The sequence below is a fragment of the Mastigoproctus giganteus genome, chromosome 1 (assembly GCF_048544385.1).
Source record: "Mastigoproctus giganteus isolate SK-2022 chromosome 1, ASM4854438v1, whole genome shotgun sequence".
In the NCBI taxonomy this organism is placed as follows: domain Eukaryota; kingdom Metazoa; phylum Arthropoda; class Arachnida; order Uropygi; family Thelyphonidae; genus Mastigoproctus; species Mastigoproctus giganteus.
The window spans coordinates 243234212-243244586 of record NC_143575.1 but is presented as its reverse complement, the minus strand read 5'-3'; positions in this window follow the sequence as shown (position 1 = coordinate 243244586).

Sequence of the window (10375 nt, the reverse complement as noted above, 5' to 3'; positions counted from 1 at the left end):
AAATAATGACAAAGGCCTTGATTTGGCAGGTCTTATCAGAGATGCGTGGAGAGATTAAAAGTAAAAAGAAGCAAAATCGAAATTTGTGAGAAAGAGAAAACAGTATGAGGAAAAGTTTGTTATTATGTTTCCTCCGTCTCTAAAGAAAAGAAGTCAGTTCTTGGAAAGGGAAAGTTATACAAGAATGATGATTCCAGTATCATGCTAAATTGATGCATTATGTTCTGTGACGAATATGGCATTCGGCTGAAGAGGATTTGATTATAAGCTAAGAGATGCATTAAATGAAGCTTCTGATTAATTAGAGTATCAGACCCATGAAATTGTTACTTACAAAGGGAAAAGAAAGGTTAGTTTTCATCAAAATCTATCATTGTGTTTATCAGCAGTTTTGTTATGGATGATGCTGTGAGCACAGAGGATTAAAGGATACAAGTAGGGAACATGGAAAGAGAATCTGGAGTTCAAATAAAAACAAGAGTTATTTTCAGGAGTTGTTTAAATAATAAAAAAAAAGTAAAAGAAGATAAGTACTAGAAATCTTATTCAAATTTGACCACTGAGGAAAATATTTTCTTATGGAACCTATATTATCACCCTCTTCCCACAAAACATGTTGCAATCATAGGCCAATGTAGAGAGGAAGGTTACAGTGGATACTTGGGCCTTTTGGGTGCACCCCTGGTTTCCTTTTGTTTTCTCTCTCTCTCTCATTGCATGACTGAAATTTCACTACAAGAGAAAATATTCTGAAAAATATAAATATGTCTATATATATTTAGGCTTTTTCTTTTGAAGATCGGATGAAATAAGTGGCCTGAGGACGGCTGGTTCCGCCCAGTCACTGCTTGTTTTGTCGTTCCTCCGAAGAGAAGAGTAGAATTAAAGAAATAGTAACACCTGTATTTCTAGATGAAGATAAGAGAATCTTTCCTTGTACCATTTTGAAAATGAATACTCAGCCTCTTCCTGAGTTAAAGTTTTGAAACAATATAAATCAGAGAAGTAGTTCCATAAATAATTTTTTTTTTTGAAAAGAAGTATATCTACTAATTGCAGTTTTATCACATATGATGTTAAAAGGGTAAGTGATATTGTATTAAAGTAAAAAGGTTTTAGACAGTATGCATATTTAGACAATATCAACTTCAAAAAAAAAAAAAGGAAACAGAAATCAAGCAGTTGAAGTATCGATCCTGTGCTCTTCCCTTTGATAATCCAGACAGCTGAATTAAAGCAGTGTGCTGATTGAACAGATCAGAGCTCATTTTTTTCAAGTTTAAAGGATGGTTTCCAATTCCTTTTTTTGGGAATCTTGTTAATCTGTCATGAGTGACTTGTATGTTTCTGTTTTGAAAATAAAGAGAAAAATCCATTTTTTTAAAAGAAATGAAAGGAAATAAGGAGGTGACAGTTTTGGAAAGTGAACAAGTACAAGAAAAGTGAGTGGAAAGTATATAGATGAAGGGTAAAGGGCATGAGACCTCACCCCCTCTCCTACAAGTCAAAACAAAATGTGAAACGATGAATAAAGGTTGTGAACCTATCAGTTGAACGAATTGAACAGAAAGAAGAAAGAAAGAGTAAATGAGATCCACTTAACATTTTACCCTCTTCTTGCTCAGTTGCTTCGAGGATATTTTTCAGGATGTCTTAGTTTTTATGTGCATGATTGTTGTCTTTCTTCTGAATGCAAAAGTTCTCCCATTCAGAACGGTAGTGAACATTTAGTCTTTCTCATGCTCTGACATGGCCTTCCAGCCAACAGTGAAGTACTATCTCTATGAAATCACTCAAGGAATATTAGGCTGTCTTCACAGCCTACAAGTGTATTCAGTGGCCTTAAACTTTAAGGATTTGTGAACCCAAGAACTCTCTCTGTCTGGAGAGTTAGTCCCCACAGATGATGGTTGCACCATCAGAAGATGCTGAAATGTTAAACTATACAATTGGTGAGTTAATGTAACTGTCTAAATTTTTACAGTCCAATTTGTAGTCTTATAACTTTGCAAGTTATAAGTTGGAACTTGCAGCCGTATTTATTCAATGTATTCTATAAATTTTGTCCTTTTTGCAAATAGTATATAGAATTTGCAATTATATTTGAGAATTTATATTATTATATAGTCATTTAGTGTTTAATGCTTACTATGTTTTCTTTTAAAAGAAAAAAAAAGTCAATAAATAAATGGGAACTGTTCATGTGTTAGATAAAATTTTTTTTGCTGTTTGCTTGATATATTTTTAAATACATTCATTATAAAAGGATGTCATATGTATTGAATATTTGTGTTGTCTCAGTTGTTAACTGTCATAATGAATAGTATATCTAGTGTCATATTATACTAATTATGTTAAAAAGAATAGATACTGATTCTTTGATTTTTTTTTGTTGCATGTAATACTATTGTGTTGAGTCAATGGTGATATAAGGGAAATGTGACCAAAGAATTCTTTGAGAAGAAGTTCCAGTATTTTTCCCTGACCAACAATGAACAATCCTATCAGTATTTCAGTGCTTCAATTATCCTGCATAGAGAACATTCGTTGCAACGATACTGCAATTTGTGTTAATACAAAAAATATATATATATATATTTATACAACATTGTTACACTATACTCAGGACATAACACCATTTAGTTTATATGAAAATTTACTTTCTAATGTGTGATTTTGTTTAAGGTCTATATATTTATACAACATTGTTACACTATACTCAGGACATAACACCATTTAGTTTATATGAAAATTTACTTTCTAATGTGTGATTTTGTTTAAGGTCTGTGGAGACCAGTTTGTTGGCTCAACCAAGGTAGGATTGTTGGATGTGAAAATTTACATAAAATTATCATTGTTTGTTATTAGAGGACTCAGAAGATTTTGAAAATTGTTGTTTAGACACATTATTTTTTTTGGGTACCATTTCTCATAGTTTACAACAATCTGATTTTTTTTGTAAGAGGAGAGATGTTGCCTACAATCTCCCCCACTTTGCTTTTTTTTTACTACCCGATGCTTTCATGTTTCGAAATTACTTCACAGAAAATCATAAATTTTGAGCATGTAAAATTATTTTTTCCTTATGCACAAAATTTATTAGCGGTAGGATAGAGGAGTGTAAAAAGGCAAATATTTTCATTTTTTTAGCCATTTTACTTGCTTTCAAGAAGTATTTTTGCCTAATAGTGCCGGATATTTTTTCTTCACGGTCTGTACAACAAAGAAATAGCATCATTTCGATGGAGCTTACAAACTTTTACTTTCGTTTTCAATCACCCCAGAAGTACGGTCACCATAATAGGACACCACAGTGACGTCACCCGTTCTCCTGTGAGCGGAAAAGAGTGTCGATCATGTAAGATCCTAAGATCGGAGTAGCTTGTTATACGAGTAGAAATTAAAGAACAAGACACAGCACGTCTTGAGTAATCAGAACTTTATAAACATTAATATAACATATCATTTATAGGTGTTAAATCCCACGAGTTGGCAGTCACAAGTGTAGTGCTTCTCCCCACATTGTTGACACGTGAGTCAGTAAACGGTCAGGAGAAATGTCAGTTGAGGGGATGCGGAGGTATATATATATATATATTTGAGAAGGGGAAAAATAAAAGAGAGACACACACAGTTAACTTTGCGCGAGACATGACAGGAAGAAAAGAGCAGTGAGAGTTTTGGCCGATTTTTGTCATTGTGTGAAGAAGAGCTAAATAATAAATACTAGGAAAATACGAGAAAAGAACCATATTGACGTCTGATACAGATTTCCCCCCCACACCCCCCCAAGGCGGTGCAGAATATTTTCGGGTAAGTCAACCCTTATTGTTTAATAACAAACTGTATTAAATTGCATAAAGCCGAACCTACCATCTGCATACGTTTTAATGCATCTATAAGACATCTCTCCTCACATATATATATAAATATACTCCGACAATTGTATTATTTTCTTAGAACACAGTTTAACAGATAATGCAACTTATTAAATTAATTGTCAAATATTAGTTACACTATTAAGTTAATATAATTCCCTGTTATAGTATTTGAACAAGGTTATGTTATGACAAACACAAATTATTTTGTACTTGCTAGAGAATTAGTGTAAAAGTCATATGAAGAACATTACAAAACTATAACATTGCTGAAGCAAGATACTGCTTGTATCCAGTTAGTTTATCTAACAATTATATACCAATTAATCTAACCTATGTACCAGTTATATTGTACTCATTTGTATACATATATGTTAAATAAACCTTGTTTGTTATTATTTTGCGTCCTGATCATTCTTTCTAATTACATGCAAACTTGTAGAAGAACCATTAAGGGCGGGCTCGAAGAGTTAATATACAAAAAAACCTTTGAGTTGAACGCAACGCAATTCTGTTGCTGCGAATATGCTCACTGTGACGTGTTGAATGAGACTTGAGGGCACAGGATTTTGTCCTAATTTAAATTGCTAGAGAGATGATTTAAAACCCAGGTTTTTCTGGATTCAAGTGATGTTGTGCGGTCTTGCTGAAGCGTGTGATTCACGAGTACATTGATGGGCAAGCGCATAATATGACGGAAAAACTCTATGAACATATGCCTGAGACCAACTAACTCAGCCACGGAGTGAAAAAAGCCCATTAAAGTTGCTTGCATAATCTACAGGATTCGAACCCTGGCCTTTTCCACCAGGTAATGGGGCGGCCGGTGACAATCCGTTGCCACCGCAAAAATAATGCCTTATCACTACGTACTCAGTGGGCTAATCCGTTATTCTAAGTGGGCCGAGGGGTAAAGGTCAAGAAGTACAGTAATTCTAGTAGAGAGAGCTTAAGCTTCTTCTTTGCCTTTGTTCATTGCATCCAGGAAAACTATTGTTTTCCTGGATGAATATCCAGAATTTTGGCTTTTGTGGTGTCATTTATATATAAACTATTCCTTTCACATATTGTATACACTAAAGAAAAGTGCATGCACACTAGTTTAAGAAGTAAAAAAAAATCTCATTTGTACGATACGTAATATTAATTTATTTATTGAAACTTTTAGTATAGATAAATACACGAAATGTAATTATATGCAACCTTTGATAAACTATAGGCCTATGTACGCTGACTAAATTATCCTTAGTTGTAAAAGCTAATAATCGTCTATGAGATGCTAATAATAAGTAAAGTGAAATTCGAAAGAGAGCATAACGTTTTATTTATATATTTCATATTGTTACAGGTGTGTGAGATTCATTTCGAGCCATCCCTGCAGAAGTGTCTGCAATTCTGGCAATTCTGGCCAGACACGATAGGGGATAGTATATGATGAGAGCCTTGTCGATCAATTCGGCCCTGGAAAGATTGTGCAAGGTTCAAGGGGTAGAATTTTTTTCAGCCTGGACTGTGCTTGTTAACAGGAGAGACTGTTTCTACAGGGATGGGATACACTTAAATAGAAAGGGTGCAAGAATATTTGCTGATGCTATCGAGGCAGTGTTAGGTGGGTCGGAAAAAGTGCTAGCTTGGGGGGAATACAAGGACTAATAGTTTAACAATAGCCGCAGGCAGAGGTGAAAGTGATTCTTGCACTGCTTCTATTGGAATTAGAAGCAGCCTGGAAAACAAGTTGCAGGATATTTCAGAGACTGCTGGGAGTCATTGCAGTACAAGTAAACATATGGGTTGTGTTAGGGTAGCTAAGAATAGAAACAGGTGCATGTATACTTGCATGTACACCAATGCTAGGAGTTTGGTAAATAAATTTGGTGAATTTGAGGTATTGCTCAAAACATCAAAGGAAGATATTGTGGGGATATCAGAGACGTGGTGTCACACAGATATAAGGAATGCAGAACTGGAATTTGGGAAATACAACGTCTGCAGAAAGGATAGATAGGATAGCAAGGGAGAGGGGTTATGCTATTAGTGAAGAAACACATAAAATCCAAGGAAGTGAAGCCAGTTGACATCACTGGACAGTGCAGTGTCGAGTCCGTTTGGTGTGACATAAGCATTGGGAGATCAAAATTGAGAGTAGGAGTGTGCCTATAGGCCTAATGACTCTGACGAGTATAATAAGAAACTGTACAGGGAAATAGAGTGGGCCAGTAAATCAGAGAGTCTTATAATCGGAGATTTTAATTTCCCAGATACTGATTGGAATTTGGGGGCTGGTCACTGACACACTAGCAAGGTTTGTGGATTTATTGGATGATTGTTTTCTAAATCAGCATGTTCTGGATGCAACTAGAGGGAGTAATACTCTTGATTTGATTATCAGTAGTGATTCTTCATGCATTAGGAATCTGCAGATAAAGGAACCACTAGGTGGTAGTGATCACAGTGTGCTGAAGTGGGATTTACTCAAAGAGGTAACTACCATTAGGGGTAAAGGGAAGGGTTATTGTTTTCGTAAAGGTGACTACGATGGACTGAGACAATATTTAAATTCTATGCAGTGGGACAAACTGATGATGTTACCAACAGCAAATTCAAAATGGGAAGCATTCAAAGAACTTATCTTAGAAGCTACTAGGCTATACATACCAACTAAGAAATATTGTTCAAGGTTTAGGCCTAAATGGATGTCAGATGAGCTAATGAGGCATATGGCAGAGAAGAAAAATGCATGGGATACATACAAATTAACACATGACGCAGAAGCCTATGGTAGATACAAGTTGATCTACATCCAAGTTACAAAGGAGGTTAGGCAGGCGAAGGCAGATTACGAGAAATCTTTGGCAAGGGATGCAAAGAAAAGCAGCAAAGTGTTCTTTACTTATGTAAACTCTAGAAGGAAGGGGATGAATCAGATTGGTCCACTTGATATCGATGGGTCAACTGTTGATGATCCTGCTCAGGTAGCTAACAAACTAAATGAATATTTTGCATCGACATTCACACATGAGGAGTTATTTAGCGAGGGGAATGCCAGAGGTGTATTCAACTCTGTCAGTAAGCTAGAGGATCTTGTAATAACTGAGAGTAAAGTGGAGAAGAAATTATTGAAGATAAACACAAGAAAGGCAGCTGGAGTGAATGGGATCTATTTAGTTATATTATAGGAGGCAACAAAGGAAGTAAGCAAATCCTTAGCCATGATTATGAGAGCTTCCTTGGGCTCAGGGGAGGAACCCACAGACTGGAGATGTGCAAATGTGACCCCAATTCACAAAGTAGGATGAAAAGCTGACACAAGTAATTATAGACCTGAGAGTTTAACTTCTGTTCCAGGAAAATTAATGGAGGCACTGGTTAAAGAAGCACTGCAGGGTCATCTACACAAGAATTCAGTTATAGCTCGGACATAGCATGGTTTTGTTAAGGGGAAGTCTTGACTGACCAATTTGATTGGATACTATGATGCAGTCAGAAAAGAACTGGATGCAGGGAATAACTTTGATATTATATACTTGGATCTTAGACAGGCTTTTGATATTGTTGCACATGGAAGACTGCTGCACAAATTGGAGCAGTGTGGCATTGGAGGCAAATTGCTGCTATGGATAAAGGGGTAGTTGACAGAGAGTGGTAATCAATGGACACTGCTCATCGTGGACTAATTTTATTAGTGGATTTCCTCAGGGTTCAGTGTTGGGTCCATCATTGTTTTCTGTATTTATAAATGATATTGGTGATGGTATATCAAGTTTAATGTCCAAGTTTGCAGACGAAACGAAGGTTGGCAGGGTTGTCAAGGACACTGCTGACACTATGCTGCTGCAGCAGGATCTGGAAAGGTTGCGCAGATGGACCGAGAGGTGGCAAATGAAGTTTAAAATTGACAAATGTAAAGTAAGGGAAACAGCAACCCCAGAGCAACGTATCAACTCTGTGGTACTACACTGACAGTGGTAGCGAACGAAAGGGACCTGGGGGTGGTTGTGCAGGCGGATATGAATTTCTCTGAGCAGTGCAGGCGGGCTGCAAGAGTAGCTCATGGTGTATTGTCAATGATATAAAGGAATTTTTCTAGCAGGGATAAGGAGGTTATTATCCCCTTATATAAGGCAATGGTCAGGCTACACCCTGAGTACTGTATACAGGTCTGGAGGCCTCATTTCAAGAAGGATGTAGAGCTGCTGGAACGAGTACAGAGAAGGGCAACAAGATTAATGAATGGAACAAAGGGTTTCTCTTAAGAAGAAAGGCTTAAGTTTTGCAAATTACAATGTGTGGGGACTAGGCTCCAGTGAGGTGATCTGATAGATGTGCAGAAAACGTTGAATGGTTTGAGCATGCTCAATGCTGATGGGATTCTTCCTCTTGCTCCGAATAATCACCTGAGAGGGCATAAATTCAAATTGAGGAAAGGCAGATGTAGGATAGACGTGCGGAAATTTGTCTTTAGCCAGTGGGTGGTTGGTTGGTGGAACAGACTTCCATCTCTTGTCGTGGAAGTCGATAGCCTAAATAAGTGTAAGGCTCAGCTGGACAGGTATTTCGAACGAACAGAGGGGTAAAGTTGAAATGTTTTTTTTTTTTTTGGCTTATGCAGCAAGCAAATGTCTCTACTAATGCTAATCCCAGATAGTTAAATGGACATCTAAATTTGATTTGGAAAATAAGATTCTTTTGACAGTACTGACGCAGTTACAAGTGCATATGCATTTTAGATTCAAAGCTTATTGTCAAATTACAAAGAGATCATTTATATTTTATCCGTGAAAAAAAATTACTGCAGAAAAATTACATTCAGTTCTGAAAAAAATTGGTTATAATGTTGTGGCAATTGTAAGTGATAATATTTCAATTATCAGAAAAAGTATTTCAGAGAAATAATTTAAAATTTTCTAATTAATACTATTATCAATATTTTGCTCAACAATCTATTGTAAAGGGAAAAATGATGTTTTAAAAGCAACACATAAAAAGTAAACTTGAAACATTGAAAATGAGCTAAATTTAAAAATAAAAAAGTTTCCGTTCAATTATAGTAACCAAATTACTAGATTTAAAAAATAAATATATACATTATTTGGGTTACAAATTACATGTAAAACATTTTGAATGTTTTTATTATTATTATATTTTTGCTCTCTTATATTATTTCTCCCTGATTGGTGGTTCCACCTCGTGACGGGTATTGCTACCAAGTACACAGAGTGGTTGTTGTTATGTCTGGTGTTACTGTTGGTCGGAACAACTCTCTGACTATCCTACAGGTGTTCAGGATTGCTACTTTCTGGAGTTTCTTGTAGGTGTTCGGTGGGAGACCTGTTGCTGCTAGGCTGTTATGTAGGGTCTTTGGCACCATACCTGTGGTTGACACGATGATCGGGATGGCCGTTGCTTGTTGCATATGCCACATCTCTCTGATCTCCTGTCTTAGGTTCGCGTACTTCCTGATTTTTTCCCCATGGGTTTTCTGCAGGTTGCCAGTATTGGGTACCGCTATGCCAATCAGATAGGTAGTCTTTTCTTTCTTGTCCACAATTGTTATGTCCAGTCTGTTGTGCAGGATTCTCCTATCCGTTATTATGGCGCGGTCCCAGTACAGCTTGTGGGTTCGGGTCTCCAGTAAAGACTGGGGTTCGTACTTGTAGTACGGTACACTTTCTTCGACCAACTGGCATTTCCTTCCTAGCTGTTCACGTTTTATCCTGGTTACCTGGTTGTGTCTATGAGTGTATTCAGTCTGGATGATCACCTTGCATCCCGCAGTGATATGTTAGATCGTTTCGGAGTTCAGGTGGCATCGTCGACATGTGTCATCGAACACTCCAGGCTCCTTGGCGATGTATTTTCTATCATTCCTTGTGTTGATTACCTGGTCTTGGATGGTGAGCACGAATCCTTCAGTCTCGGGGAAGAGCGTTCCACTCGTGAGCCATGCATTGGAAGCAATTTTATCTATGTGATCTTGATGGAGATCACTGCAGTGTCTGCCATGGAGACACTGGAGTGTCTTCTCTGCCCATCTTTCTATCTTTGTTTGTATCTCCTGGTTGGGGAGGATGCCTCACTTATGTTCAATGGGGTATACTGCTTGTCTATCTTCCTTATGGCCTGGTGGAGTGCTGCTGTGTGTTTCTGGAAGTAATATTAATGTTAATGAAAACAGCGATAGTTAATTTAATGTTAACTATCTCTGTTTTCTGTTGCTCTATCAGGTCTATCAGGCCGCTTCCTCCTTCTTCTAAACAGAGATAGTTAACATTAAATTAACTATCGCTGTTTTCATTAACATTAACAGCAGATTCGGGTGGTGTTGGCTGCTCTTGGTCATCATTGTTCTTGTCTTTCTCATGATATCCTCCAGCTCGGTGTTAGTCCAATCTATGATCCCAAAGGAGTATGTTAACACTGGAACTGCATAAGTGTTTATGCCTTTAACTGTGTTCCCTCCGTTCAGCTTTGCTTTCAGCAGGCTTCTGAGCCTCTGA